This window comes from Entelurus aequoreus, linkage group LG10, assembly GCF_033978785.1.
Source record: "Entelurus aequoreus isolate RoL-2023_Sb linkage group LG10, RoL_Eaeq_v1.1, whole genome shotgun sequence".
NCBI lineage: Eukaryota > Metazoa > Chordata > Actinopteri > Syngnathiformes > Syngnathidae > Entelurus > Entelurus aequoreus.
Genome location: NC_084740.1, coordinates 6288555 through 6304752, shown reverse-complemented (window position 1 = coordinate 6304752; position 16198 = coordinate 6288555). Strand labels below are relative to the sequence as shown.

At 38.2% G+C, this 16198-nt stretch overlaps 1 protein-coding gene across 8 annotated transcripts in view; it reads left to right on the top strand.

Annotated features, from left to right (window-relative positions):
- cadm1b (cell adhesion molecule 1b) overlaps window positions 1-16198 on the top strand; it is a 621285-nt gene that overhangs the window by 303646 nt on the left and 301441 nt on the right. The gene's annotated exons all lie outside the window — the stretch shown is intronic.

Here is a 16198-nt window from a genome sequence, read left to right as displayed (position 1 = left end):
AATTTAAAAAAATTAAAATTTAATTTAATTTAAAATAATTTTTTTTTATTTAAATGTACAAAAATTTAAATATAGTAATTTCAATAATTTCCTAATATTGCAGCAAAAAGCGCACAAATCCTGAAGTGGACTCGGCGAAGAAGTGTACTGCCTTTCATCTTGTTGACAGATGAAGTGCGAGGAGCAGTCAGGCCTCCCAGCTATAAGAGCAGGGACCTCAGTACAGTAATTTAAATAAAATAAAATTTAAATTTAAAAAAATTAAAATTTAATTTAATTTAAAATAATTTTTTTTTATTTAAATGTACAAAAATTTAAATATAGTAATTTCAATAATTTCCTAATATTGCAGCAAAAAGCGCACAAATCCTGAAGTGGACTCGGCGAAGAAGTGTACTGCCTTTCATCTTGTTGACAGATGAAGTGCGAGGAGCAGTCAGGCCTCCCAGCTATAAGAGCAGGGACCTCAGTACAGTAATTTAAATAAAATAACATTTAAATTTAAACATTTAAAAAAAAATTTAAATGTATTTTAATTTAATTTAATTTTCATTTTCATTAAAAAATTTATTTATTTATTTTTTAATTTAAATTTACAAAAATTTAAAATTTTAAAATGTTATTTAATTTAATTTTACATTTTAAAATTTAATTTAATTTAATTTTAAATTTTAAAAATGTTTTTTTAAATTTAAATTTACAAAAATTTAAATATAGTAGTTTCAATCATTTCCTAATATTGCAGCAAAAAGCGCACAAATCCTGAAGTGGACTCGGCGAGGACGTGTGTCAGGCCTCCCAGCTATAAGAGCAGGGACCTCAGTACAGTAATTTAAATAAAATAACATTTAAATTTAAAAAAAATAAAAATAAATAAATTTAAATTTAAATTTTAAATTTTAATTTTTTTTTTTAATTTAAATTTACAAAAATTTTAATATAGTAATTTCAATAATTTCCTAATATTGCAGCAAAAAGCGCACAAATCCTGAAGTGGACTCGGCGAAGAAGTGTACTGCCTTTCATCTTGTTGACATATGAAGTGCGAGGAGCAGTCAGGCCTCCCAGCTATAAGAGCAGGGACCTCAGTACAGTCATTTAAATAAAATAAAATTTAAATTTAAAAAAATTAAAATTTAATTTAATTTAAAATAATTTTTTTTTATTTAAATGTACAAAAATTTAAATATAGTAATTTCAATAATTTCCTAATATTGCAGCAAAAAGCGCACAAATCCTGAAGTGGACTCGGCGAAGAAGTGTACTGCCTTTCATCTTGTTGACAGATGAAGTGTGAGGAGCAGTCAGGCCTCCCAGCTATAAGAGCAGGGACCTCAGTACAGTAAGCCGTGTGGATGATGCTGATCCTTGAGCAGGACGCTGGCCTGAGCTCTCCTCGCCATGTTGGCTGTAATCTTTTTACTCGAGTTAGTGCTGGCAAATTTGACAGGAAGTAAAACTGCAGCGTCATTAGCTTTAATTCATCTCGTTTTCTGTAATGCTTGCAAGTGTCAGGCCTGCACTGCACTTAACCCTTGTGTGGTGTTCATATTGTTGTTACTCAGCCAGCTGTTCAGTATTTTAACATAAAAGTGTTTGATTGTGAGGCATTAAAAGCCACAAAATGCGACGGGTCCATCAGACCCACAAACGCTGGCTGAGTAACAACAATATGAACGTTGCACGGAAAACTTCTCTGCCAGTTTCTGCATCCCACAGGGATTCTTCTTTTGTGTTTCGGCACCTGCGGTTCCCACACAAGGTTGCAACATTGTTTGTCAACACTGTCTGCTCTCATTTTCTCGCACATTTCACCCTCTGATGTTCTGTGTACCTACTAGAGATGCGCGGATAGGCAATTATTTCATCCGCAACCACATCACAAAAGTCGTCATCCACCCGCCATCCACCCGAACCAACATTTTATCAAAACCACACCCGCCCGTTGTTATATATCTAATATAGACGATGCAAGGCATTAGTGAGGTTAGAAAGCTTTTGCCTGTTAAAGAAAGGAGACTGATCCAATGCAGAAGAGACATTCAATGCGTGCCACGCATTAATATCTCTTGGCCACGCATTAGTGGCTAAGAGATATTAATGCATGATAATATTATTTATCAATATTATAATATTATTGTCATTTCCATTAAGAAAGTGTTGACTATTGTTGCCAGGAGTGCGTTCCTCACACTTTGTGTGCGCAGTTGCAGCAAGCAGAATGATGCTTTTAAGAAGTTCAAAAAATGTTTTAGAAAGACTAGGCCTATATTTTCGTTAGGTTAAAAAAATGTTCTGAATTTATTTCAATGAATATTAACTTGTTAACGTTATAATGCTCAAATCGGGACGAGGGCGGGGTGCACAGTGAACAATTTTGCGACAAAGATGAACCTTTATTGATTGATCTGCAGCCATGACAAAATATCAGATCTCCATTGTCAACGACAGGCAGGAAAATAAAGATAAACACATAGCCTATGTTGTAGGCATAAGCTCATACGTTTTTAAATTGAAATAAAAAAATAAATAAAAAATGTGCCTCATAAGCCTTGGGCTGTCAATCACGCGCATAAACTTAGATTATACCATAACATATGTATGTCAACCCTATTTAAACAAAAATAAATTAAATAAATAATAATAATAAATTACCTGCAACTTATTGGCCAAGGCAAATAGCTGAAGGGGGGGAATCAAACCCATCAGACTGCACTTTATCATCAAATTTGAATTATAGTGAAAATAGACGGTCGCGACAAACAAAGCAGGCTAAATAGCCTTACATTGTAGCCCAGGGGTGGGCAATTAATTTTTACCGGGGGCCGCATGAGCAACCCGAGCACTGCTGGAGGGCCACATCGACAATATTTCAATTAAATTTTGCTCAATATTATTTTTGATATATACCGTAAGATAAATAATAATAATAATAATAATAATAATAATAATAATTAATAATAATAGTAATACTTCAACATAGTGTGTGTAACAGCATTCCATGACTAATATAAATAAATTAACATTAATAATAAATGACAGTAAAATAAGCACACGTATGACTGAGGAGTCATAGTGTAACTTTGTGTGGTGTTTGAGTTGTCCGACTTTTTGTGTGGCCATAAACGCACCAGTGGTTTAGTGGTATGCGTGTTGGTGACAGATGACAAGTTGGTTTTGGCCTGGTTTGTACGGCAGAAAATGACTAGTTTTTCGAGATAGAAGTGTTTTATTTATGTTTTTGAAATCCCGCATCACCATGCGCCCAGAACGTGACAATATGAACGCGAAGGGTAAAAAATAAAAGCACCTACAATCTGATGTATCTGATGTATCACTACCGTATTTTTCGGAGTATAAGTCGCTCCGGAGTATAAGTCGCACCGGCCGAAAATGCATAATAAAGAAGGAAAAAAACGTATATACCGTATTTTTCGGACTATAAGTCGCAGTTTTTTTCATAGTTTGGCCGGGGGTGCGACTTATACTCAGGAGCGACTTATGTGTGAAATGATTAACACATTAGCGTAAAATATCAAATAATATTATTTATCTCATTCACGTAAGAGACTAGACGTATAAGATTTCATGGGATTTAGCGATTAGGAGTGACAGATTGTTTGGTAAACATATAGCATGTTCTATATGTTATAGTTATTTGAATGACTCTTACCATAATATGTTACGTTAACATACCAGGTACGTTCTCAGTTGGTTATTTATGCCTCATATAACGTACACTTATTCAGCCTGTTGTTCACTATTCTTTATTTATTTTAAATTACCTTTCAAATGTCTATTCTTGGTGTTGGCTTTTATCAAATACATTTCCCCAAAAAATGCAACTTATACTCCAGTGCGACTTATATATGTTTTTTTTCCCTTCTTTATTATGCATTTTCGGCAGGTGGGACTTATACTCCGGTGCGACTTATACTCGGAAAAATACGGTACACGGAACATCAGAGGGTGAAATGTGCGAGAAAATGAGAGCAGACAGTGTTGACAAACAACGTTGCAACCTTGTGTGGGAACCGCAGGTGCAGAAACACAAAAGAAGAACCCCTCTGGGATGCAGAAAATGGCAGAGAAGTTTTCCGTGCAACGTTCATATTGTTGTTACTCAGCCGGCGTTTGTGGGTCTGATGGACCCGTTGTGGCTTTTAATGCCTCACAATCAAACACTTTTGTGTTCAAATACTGAACAAATGTTTATTGGGATGAGGTAAACATCTGTTCAGTATTTTAACATAAAAGTGTTTGATTGTGAGGCGTTAAAAGCCACAACGGGTCCATCAGACCCACAAACGCTGGCTGAGTAACAACAATATGAACATTAAACAAGGGTTAAGACCTGGCTTCTTTAAACATTGGCGACTTTTTTTATTTAAAGCAGTCAGGACGGCGGCGCTTTTTTTTTTAAACGTGAAACTTTATTTTCTCCCGACGTTAATCATGTATTATTTACATAGGCGGGTCTGCGCTTGTACGCAAATGCGTGAGCGCCCTCCCTTTTAAAAGCCTCTAATGGTGGAATAATTCAATGATAATCCACTGTGTGTTGAGTGGGAGTGACTTCCATTACATGCAGTCATTTGTCATGTCCATTGTTTATATCTAATATTGATCCACGGTACGCTTTAAGCAGTGGATTCTCCATCAGTGTACAGACTGCATTATTCATGTCGCCAATCGTGCACATTGTGTTCATGTTACACACACACACACACACACACACACACACACACACACACGTCTTTGTTATCTGCGGTGGGAGGTGCGGCCCCGGTTTAGTTTGTTTTGATCAGGCACTGTTTGCCGACCCAAGGTATAGAGGCTCGGCGTGAATATGTGCACGCCCGTCACACGGACTCGGGGGTGGTCCGCTCTGGGGTCGGCGCTTGATTGGCGAGGAGACTTTGATGTGGCGGAGCGAGATCTGACGCTCTGATGTCGGCGCTCGACACAGATGATGGCATTATGCGAGCTCGCATCAGAAGACTTGGCACGTACAACAAAAAAGTGCGCGCCCCCCCCCCGACAAAAAAAAAAAAAAAAAAAGGCCGCACGACGTCTGGATGCCGCGCGACGCCTCTGTTCTCTCGCTCCCGTTTGGCAAACAAACAAATGGACTCCTATTGGAATAAACACCGCCGGTGTCGGCTTTCAAGTCCACGTTGGCACGTATGCAGACGGCGTCAGTAGTTACAGACGTGTCATAGAAAAGCATTTACACTTTTGAACTGTGCAAATTGATGCAACCTAGTGGGACCACCTCATGTGTGTGTGTGTGTGTGTGTGTGTGTGTGTGTGTGTGTGTGTGTGTGTGTGTGTGTGTGTGTGTGTGTGTGTGTGTGTGTGTGTAGTGTGCGTGTGTGTGTGTGTGTGCGTGTGTGTTCTGGCAATTATCTGGTTCGGACTACATTTATGTTGGTCGGGTCTAGTTCGGACTAGATTTAGGTTAGTCAGATCTAGTTTAGGCTACATTTAGGTTGGTCGAATGTAGTTCAGACTAGGGTTAGGTTGGTCTGATCTTATCCCGTCTAGTGAGAGTCCAGTCCATAGTGGATCTAACATAATAGTGAGAGTACAGTCTATAGTGGATCTAACATAATAGTGAGAGTCCAGTCCATAGTGGATCTAACATAATAGTGAGAGTCCAGTCCATAGTGGATCTAACATAATAGTGTGAGAGTCCAGTCCATAGTGGATCTAACATAATAGTGTGAGAGTCCAGTCCATAGTGGATCTAACATAATAGTGTGAGAGTCCAGTCCATAGTGGATCTAACGTAATAGTGTGAGAGTCCAGTCCATAGTGGATCTAACATAATAGTGGGAGAGTCCAGTCCATAGTGGATCTAACATAATAGTGTGAGAGTCCAGTTCATAGTGGATCTAACATAATAGTGTCCAGTCCATAGTGGATCTAACATAATAGTGTGAGAGTCCAGTCCATAGTGGATCTAACATAATAGTGTCCAGTCCATAGTGGATCTAATATAATAGTGTGAGAGTCCAGTCCATAGTGGATCTAACATAATAGTGGGAGTCCAGTCCATAGTGGATCTAACATAATAGTGGGAGTCCAGTCAATAGTGGATCTAACATAATAGTGGGAGTCCAGTCCAAAGTGGATCTAACATAATAGTGAGAGTCCAGTCCATAGTGGATCTAACATACTAGTGTGAGAGTAAAGTCCATAGTGGATCTAACATAATAGTGTGAGAGTCCAGTCCATAGTGGATCTAACATAATATTGTGAGAGTCCAGTCCATAGTGGATCTAACATAATAGTGAGAGTCCAGTCCATAGTGGATATAACATAATAGTGTGAGAGTCCAGTCCATAGTGGATATAACATAATAGTGTGAGAGTCCAGTCCATAGTGGATCTAATATAATAGTGTGAGAGTCCAGTCCATAGTGGATCTAACATAATAGTGTGAGAGTCCAGTCCATAGTGGATCTAACGTAATAGTGTGAGAGTCCAGTCCATAGTGGATCTAACATAATAGTGTGAGAGTACAGTCCATAGTGGATCTAACATAATAGTGTGAGAGTCCAGTCCATCGTGGATCTAATATAATAGTGTGAGAGTCCAGTCCATAGTGGATCTAACATAATAGTGGGAGTCCAGTCCATAGTGGATCTAACATAATAGTGGGAGTCCAGTCCATAGTGGATCTAACATAATAGTGTGAGAGTCCAGTCCATAGTGGATCTAACATAATAGTGTGAGAGTCCAGTCCATAGTGGATCTAACATAATAGTGTGGGAGTCCAGTCCATAGTGGATCTAACATAATAGTGTGAGAGTCCAGTCCATAGTGGATCTAACATAATAGTGTGAGAGTCCAGTTCATAGTGGATCTAACATAATAGTGTGAGAGTCCTGTCCATAGTGGATCTAACATAATATTGTGAGAGTCCAGTCCATAGTGGATCTAACATAATAGTGAGAGTCCAGTCCATAGTGGATCTAACATAATAGTGTGAGAGTCCAGTCCATAGTGGATATAACATAATAGTGTGAGAGTCCAGTCCATAGTGGATCTAATATAATAGTGTGAGAGTCCAGTCCATAGTGGATCTAACATAATAGTGTGAGAGTCCAGTCCATAGTGGATCTAACGTAATAGTGTGAGAGTCCAGTCCATAGTGGATCTAACATAATAGTGTGAGAGTCCAGTCCATAGTGGATCTAACATAATAGTGTGAGAGTACAGTCCATAGTGGATCTAACATAATAGTGTGAGAGTCCAGTCCATAGTGGATCTAACATAATAGTGTGAGAGTACAGTCCATAGTGGATCTAACATAATAGTGTGAGAGTCCAGTCCATCGTGGATCTAATATAATAGTGTGAGAGTCCAGTCCATAGTGGATCTAACATAATAGTGGGAGTCCAGTCCATAGTGGATCTAACATAATAGTGGGAGTCCAGTCCATAGTGGATCTAACATAATAGTGTGAGAGTCCAGTCCATAGTGGATCTAACATAATAGTGTGAGAGTCCAGTCCATAGTGGATCTAACATAATAGTGTGGGAGTCCAGTCCATAGTGGATCTAACATAATAGTGGGAGCCCAGTCCAAAGTGGATCTAACATAATGGTGAGAGTCCAGTCCATAGTGGATCTAACATACTAGTGTGAGAGTAAAGTCCATAGTGGATCTAACATAATAGTGTGAGAGTCCAGTCCATAGTGGATCTAACATAATAGTGTGAGAGTCCAGTCCATAGTGGATCTAACGTAATAGTGAGAGTCCAGTCCATAGTGGATCTAACATACTAGTGTGAGAGTAAAGTCCATAGTGGATCTAACATAATATTGTGAGAGTCCAGTCCATAGTGGATCTAACGTAATAGTGAGAGTCCAGTCCATAGTGGATCTAACATACTAGTGTGAGAGTAAAGTCCATAGTGGATCTAACATAATAGTGTGAGAGTCCAGTCCATAGTGGATCTAACACACATATGTCAGAGTCAAGGCCCGCGGGCCATATCCGGCCCGCGAGAAGGTTTTTTACGGCCCTTGGGATGATCTTGATTTATTATTAGAACCGGCCCGCAGACCGCAGATTTTTTTTTTTTTTTTTTTTTTTTTTTTTTTTTTTTTAGACCGCAGATCTTTTACACGCACCAAGCGGATGCCGGTCCAAGGTTCCGAAAGGGGGCGAGCGGCCCGCCGGGACGCGCCTGCCGGCCGAAGGGCTGCAGCCCGGCCGTCAGTCGCGGAGCCCGCCGTGCCACGCGCGCCAAGGGGGCGGGCCGAAACCCGGCCCCGAGGCCCTGAGACTTCTGCTTTGTTTCCCCAAACCGCGCGTCACCGCCGGGCCCGCACCACCGTCGGGCTGCAGCCCGAGCGTCGGTGGCGGAACCCGTCATGTGCCGCGCGCGCCAAGCGGAGCGGGGGGGTCAAGCGGGCCGAAACCCGCAGGCCACCCCCTCACCACGAGGCCCTGAGACTTCTGCGTTTGACCCCTACGCGCGGCCCGTCGGGACGCGCCCGCCGTCAAGCCACGAGGGCCAGCCGTCGGGTCGCGGAGCCCGCCGTGCCACGCGCGCCAAGGGGCGGGCCGAAACCAGCGGGGGGTTTCGGGCACCCAACTCGCCTCCCTCCCACGGAGGGAGGAGGGGGGTTTAATGTGAACATTACTGTGCAATCACATATTTAGAGTTTTTACTCAATTCAAGTTTAAAAGTTAAAGTTTAATATTTGTTTTCACTGCATGTTACTTCTCCTTAAACAAAGTGTTGTTTTTGATTTATAGATTTTTGCACTTTATTTTATTGTATTTCAATTTAATTATATTTTAAAAATATTTCAGTTGAGTGGATGATAGAAAATTGCTATTATTGTTTTTTTCTTTGAAGTAAATTTAGCCCACTTTTGCTAAAATAGAAAATATAGGCTACTGATGGTGCCTTGAATACCGGTTTCTTTCATTTAATGTTCATGTTATGGGGATTTTTATATAAAGGAAATTTGTCTTTTGTGTCTGTTGAAAATTAAAGATTACTGACAGAGCCATAAGAAAATATTGCTTTATTTATCTGATCATATTGGAATATATTTGTTAGGTTTTCAGTAGGTTCAATTAGGTTCACTAGACTATATGCGTCATTTAAAAATTTTTCAATGAACATTCGAACAGTCCGGCCCTCGGCTTGTAGCTAAATTTTTTATTTGGCCCTCCGTCCATTTGACTTTGACACCCCTGATCTAACATAATAGTGAGAGTCCAGTCCATAGTGGATCTAACATAATAGTGAGAGTCCAGTCCATAGTGGATCTAACATAATAGTGAGAGTCCAGTCCATAGTGGGGTCAGCAGGAGATCATCTTGAGTGGAGACAGGTCAGCACCGCAGAGACGTCCCCAACTGATGCACAGATGAGTGGTCCACCCTGGGTCCCGACTTTGGACAGCGAGCGCATCATCTGTGGCCACCGAATCTGTGCAGAGCAGCAAAGAAACGGCAGATCAACTGGTCTAAAAAGGGAGTCTATTTAAAGGCTAGAGTATACAAATGAGTTGTAAGATGAGACTTAAATGCTTCTACTGAGGTAGCATCTCTAACTGTTACCGGGAGGACATTCCAGAGTACTGGAGCCCCAATAGAAAACGCTCTATAGCCCGCAGACTTGTTTTGGGCTCTGGCAATCACTAATAAGCCGGAGTTCTTTGAAGGCAGATTTCTTGCCGGGACATATGGTACAATACAATCAGCAAGATAGCATGGCGCTAGACCTAAACCTTAAAGTTGCACCTTAAGTGCACAGTATCCTTTGAAGTCATCAAGCTCATTGATGGATCAAACATGTACACTAACATAGCCTTGGCATGTTTTTTTTTCCTCTACTGTGTTGGACCAATTTAAGGGCCTACTAGCGACCACGCAGTCTGATAGTTTATATATCAATGATGAAATCTTAACATTGCAACACATGCCAATACGGCCGGGTTAACTTATAAAGTGCAATTTTAAATTTCCCGCGAAACTTCCGGTTGAAAACGTTTTATTATGCTGACGTATGCGTGTGACGTCACGAGGACAAGGGAAGTATTCGGAGCCCGGAGAATCCTATACAACAAGCTCTGTTTCCATTTCATAATTCCACAGTATTCTGGACATCTGTGTTGGTGAACGGGTTAACTTATAAAGTGACATTTTAAATTTCCCGCCACACTTCCTGTTAAAAACGTTTTATTATGCTGACGTATGCGTGTGACGTCACGAGGACAAGGGAAGTATTCGGAGCCCGGAGAATCCTATACAACAAGCTCTGTTTTCATTTCATAATTCCACAGTATTCTGGACATCTGTGTTGGTGAATCTTTTGCAATTTGTTTAATGAACAATGGAGGCTGCAAAGAAGAACGTTGTCGGTGGGATCGATCGGTGTATTAGCGGCTGGCTGTAGCAACACAACAAGGTCTTAGCAGAAGCCTAGCCGATGCTAGCCGCCAAACCCACGGATGAAGTCCTTCGTCGCGCCGTCGATCGCTGGAACGCAGGTGAGCACGGCTGTTGATGGGAAGATGAGGGCTGGCTGGCGTAGGTGGAGCGCGAATGTTTTTATCATAGCTCTGTGAGGTCCGGTTGCTAAGTTGCTAAATTAGCCTTAGCGTCGTTAGCAACAGCATTGTTAAGCTTTACCAGGCTGAGAATTATTAACCGTGTAGTTACATGTACATGGTTTAATAGTATTGTTGATCTTCTGTCTATCCTTCCAGTCAGGGGTTTATTTATTTTGTTTCTATCTGCATTTGAGAACGATGCTATCACGTTAGCTCAGTAGCTAAAGAGCTTTGCCGATGTATTGTCGTGGAGATAAAAGTCACTGTGAATGTCCATTTCGCGTTCTCGACTCTCATTTTCAAGAGGATATAGTATCCGAGGTGGTTTAAAATACAAATCCGTGATCCACGATAAAAAAGGAGAGAGTGTGGAATCCAATGAGCCAGCTTGTACCTAAGTTACGGTCAGAGCGAAAAAAGATACGTCCTGCACTGCCTCTAGTTCTTCACTCTAACGTTCCTCATCCACAAATCTTTCATCCTCGCTCAAATGAATGGGGTAATCGTCGCTTTGTCGCTCCGAATCTCTCTCGCTCCATTGTAAACAAAGGAAAATTGTGAGGAATATTACCTCCTGTGACGTCACGCTACTTCCGGTACAGGCAAGGCTTTTTTTTTTATCAGCGAGCAAAAGTTGCGAACTTTATCGTCGATTTTCTCTACTAAATCCTTTCAGCAAAAATATGGCGATATCGCGAAATGATCAAGTATGACACACAGAATGGATCTGCTATTCCCGTTTAAATAAATAAAAATCGTTTCAGTAGGCTTTTAAGTAACGTGTACTAAAACGTGTGGATCTCCGACCGCCGATGTAGCCCGGAGCAAAATGTTCATGTTTTCCCCTCCATGACATTTCCATATGTTTGTTGCTGGCAGGCAGCTCATTTACTTCCCTGCTCCTTCTTCGGTTTGTGTTCACCAGCTCCCTGCAATCTTCGCATCTCATTTCTACAATCCTATAAATAATGATCTTCGCCAACACTTTGCCAACCGCCCGAGAAGAGATGCGGTGACCTTAAAGGAAGCCCACAGAAGTAATAAAGTGCGTCATTAAAATAAAGTTTGGCTGGTTTTGGGCCGACCTCAGATGTTGGCGGTTGGTGGAGGGCATTCAATGCAGTTTGTGCTCGGAGAGTAAACGCTAACTTTTACCGACATGGCGGCTAAAAATGTCAACAGGTGCTCACAGAAGGAGAAGAGTTTAACGTATTTTTCGGACCGAAAAACCTTTTTTCTCAAAAATCAACAGTGCGCCTGGCAGTTGGTGCCTGTTCAATAAATGACGCCAGCAAGTACCCGTAAGCAAGCCACACCAAAACGTTGATGTTTCATTGAGAATATAGAGCAGACCTGGGCTAATTAAGTCACGTTAAGCTTTTCAATCTGGCCCGCCGGACATTCCCAAATAATATTTTTAGATGTTTAAGATGTAAAGTGTAGCTGCCATTATGATGTGCACTCATGTTGTATAATGACCGGAAGTCTTCAACTATACTAACTATTTACATGCTTGGAATCTGCACTTTTGCATGATATACTAGTTACTATGGTCATCTAATTAGTTACTATGGTCATCTAATTAGATACAATGGTCATCTAATTAGTTACTATGATCATCTAATTAGTTACTCTGGCCATCTAATTAGTTACTATGGCAATCTAATTAGTTACTATGGTAATATAATTAGTTACTATGGCCATCTAATTAGTTAATATGGTCATCTAATTAGTTACAATGGTAATCTAATTAGTTACTATGGTAATCAAATTAGTTACTATGGCAATCGAATTAGTTAATATGGTAATCTAATTAGTTTATATGGTCATCTAATGAGTTACTATGGTCATTTAATTAGTTACTATGGTAATATAATTAGTTACTATGGTAATATAATTAGTTACTATGGCAATCTAATTAGTTACCATGTTCATCTAATTAGTTACTATGGCAATCTAATTAGTTACTATGGCCATGTAATTAGATACTATGGTCATCTAATTAGTTACTATGGTCATCTAATTAGTTACTATGGTCATCTATTTAGTTACTATGGTCATGTAATTAGTTACTATGGTCATCTAATTAGTTACTATGGTCATCCAATAAGTTACTGTGGCAATCTAATTAGTTACTATGGTCATCTAATTAGTTACTATGGTAATATAAGTAGTTACTATGGTCATCTAATTAGTTGCTATGGTATTGTAATTAGTTACTATGACAATCGAATTAGTTACTATGGCAATCTAATTAGTTACTATGGTAATATAATTAGTTACTATAGTCATTTAATTAGTTACTTTGGTCATCTAATTAGTTACTATGGTAATATAATGTGTTACTATGGTCATCTAATTAGTTACTATGGTGATATAATTAGTTACTATGGTCATCTAATTAGTTACTATGGTAATATAATTAGTTACTATGGTCATTTAATTAGTTACTTTGGTCATCTAATTAGTTACTATTGTAATATAATGTGTTACTATGGTCATCTAATTAGTTACTATGGAAGTCTAATTAGTTACTATGGTAATCTAATTAGTTACTATGGTCATCGAATTAGTTACTATGGTAATATAAGTAGTTACTATGGTCATCTAATTAGTTGCTATGGTCAACTAATTAGTTACTATGGTAATCTAATTAGTTACTATGGCAATCTAATGAGTTACTATGGTCATCTAATTAGTTACTATGGTAATCTAATTAGTTACTATGGCAATCTAATGAGTTACTATGGTCATCTAATTAGTTACTATGGTAATCTAATGAGTTACTATGGCAATCTAATGAGTTACTATGGTCATCTAATTAGTTACTATGGTCATCTAATGAGTTACTATGGCAATCTAATTAGTTACTATTGTAATTTAATTAGTTACTATGGTCATCTAATTAGTTACTATGGTAATATAATTAGTTACTATGGTCATCTAATTAGTTACTATGGTCATCTAATTAGTTACCATGGTCATCTAATTAGTTACTATGGTCATCTAATTAGTTACCATGGCAATCTAATTAGTTATTATGGTAATCTAATTAGTTACTATGGTAATCTAATTAGTTACTATGGTCATTTAATTAGTTACTATGGTAATATAATGAGTTACTATGGTCATCTAATTAGTTACTATGGTAATCTAATTAGTTACTATGGTCATCTAATTAGTTACTATGGTCATGTAATTAGTTACTATGGTAATGTAAGTCACAGCAGCTCAGACGAGGCACCAAGCAGTGTGGGTGGGGAGTGTTTCCAGAGAGTGTTTCCTGAAATGTGGGTGTCAGGGACAGACGTGGAAGGAGATTTTTACAACAAAGTTCTAAAGCTTAGTGATATATCACATATATCAGATTGTGGATAGTTTTGTTTTTTTCATATTTCGCTGTTTGTTATGTTTCGCTTGATTGTAAAATATGTGTATGGAGAGGGGGTGTGACGTTCATATGTTGTCAATATTCAGTGTTTTATCGGTCACAGTTAATTTAGTAAATCCCACATTCTTTATTTTCATGTACATTCTGGGTGTCTCATTCAGTAAACAAACGTAAAATTCGATTAAGTTTTTTAAGGCGGTCTGTCATAACGTTTTTAGCGTTCAATCAGACATTATTGTGAGGTTTTAGTGTTCCTAAAAATAGGACCCACACACATATCCTACTGGACAGCAGATTTTCACAGCTTCAGGGAATAGAAAAGGCAATGGCTATGCTAAACAAAAGTAAAACTAAACTGGCTAAAAAGTAAACAGAAACAGAATGCTGGACGACAGCAAAAACTTACGGCGTCCACAAAGTACATCCGTACATGACATGACAATCAACAATGTCCCCACGAAGAAGGATAGCAGCAACGTAAATAGCCTTGATTGCTAACACAAAGCAGGTGCGCGGAATAGCGCTCAAAGGAAGGCATGAAACTGCTACAAGAAAACGCCGACAAAACAGGAAGGGCCACCAAAATAACAGCGCAAGAAGAGAACTGAAACACTATACAGGACAACACCAACAAACTCAATATAAGTCACGACGACCTGGTGGAGTTTCATTTTTTTTAACGTTTTCTGCTTTTGATTTTTTAATGGAAAAAAAAAAAGTGCCTTGCCTCAAAAAAGGTTGAAAATCCCTGGCGTAGACCACAAGGAAGTGTTGTAAATGCAGAAAAAAATCATAACATGACCTCTTTTATGCACCTTTTGTATGTTATAATGAAGGCAACACATGACGTAAGTGTCTATATTAGGTATATTAGCCTACTATCAAAATGACTTTAAAAGCCTTATATAAGTGTTATAATGAAGGCAACACATGACGTAAGTGTCTATATTAGCCTACTATCAAAATGACTTTAAAAGTCTTATATAAGTGTTAAAATGAAGGCAACACATGATGTAAGTGTCTATATTAGCTATATTAGCCTACTATCAAAATGACTTTAAAAGCCTTATATAAGTGTTATAATGAAGGCAACACATGACGTAAGTGTCTATATTAGCTATATTAGCCTACTATCAAAATGACTTTAAAAGCCTTATATAAGTGTTATAATGAAGGCAACACGTGACATAAGTGTCTATATTAACTATATTAGCCTACTTTTAAAATGACTTTAAACGTCTTATATAAGTGTTATAATGAAGGCAACACATGATGTGTCTATATTAGCTATAATAGCCTACTATCAAAATGACTTTAAAAGTGTTATATAAGTGTTATAATGAAGGCAACACATGATGTAAGTGTCTATATTAGCTATAATAGCCTACTTTCAAAATGACTGTAAAAGTCTTATATAAGTGTTATAATGAAGGCAACACGTGACATAAGTGTCTATATTAGCTATATTAGCCTACTATCAAAATTACTTTAAAAGTCTTATATAAATGTTATAATGAAGGCAACACATGATGTAAGTGTCTATATTAGCTATAATAGCCTACTATCAAAATGACTTTAAAAGTCTTATATAAGTGTTATAATGAAGGCAACACGTGACATAAGTGTCTATATTAGCTATATTAGCCTACTATCAAAATGACTTTAAAAGTCTTATATAAGTGTTATAATGAAGGCAACACATGACGTAAGTGTCTATATTAGCTATATTAGCCTACTATCAAAATGACTTTAAAAGTCTTATATAAGTGTTATAATGAAGGCAACACATGACGTAAGTGTCTATATTAGCTATATTAGCCTACTATCAAAATGACTTTAAAAGTCTTATATAAGTGTTATAATGAAGGCAACACATGACGTAAGTGTCTATATTAGCTATATTAGCCTACTATCAAAATGACTTTAAAAGTCTTATATAAGTGTTATAATGAAGGCAACACATGACGTAAGTGTCTATATTAGCTATATTAGCCTACTATCAAAATGACTTCAAAAGTCTTATATAAGTGTTATAATGAAGGCAACACATGACGTAAGTGTCTATATTAGCTATATTAGCCTACTATCAAAATGACTTTAAAAGTCTTATATAAGTGTTATAAAGAAGGCAACACATGACGTAAGTGTCTATATTAGCTATATTAGCCTACTATCAAAATGACTTTAAAAGTCTTATATAAGTGTTATAATGAAGGCAACAC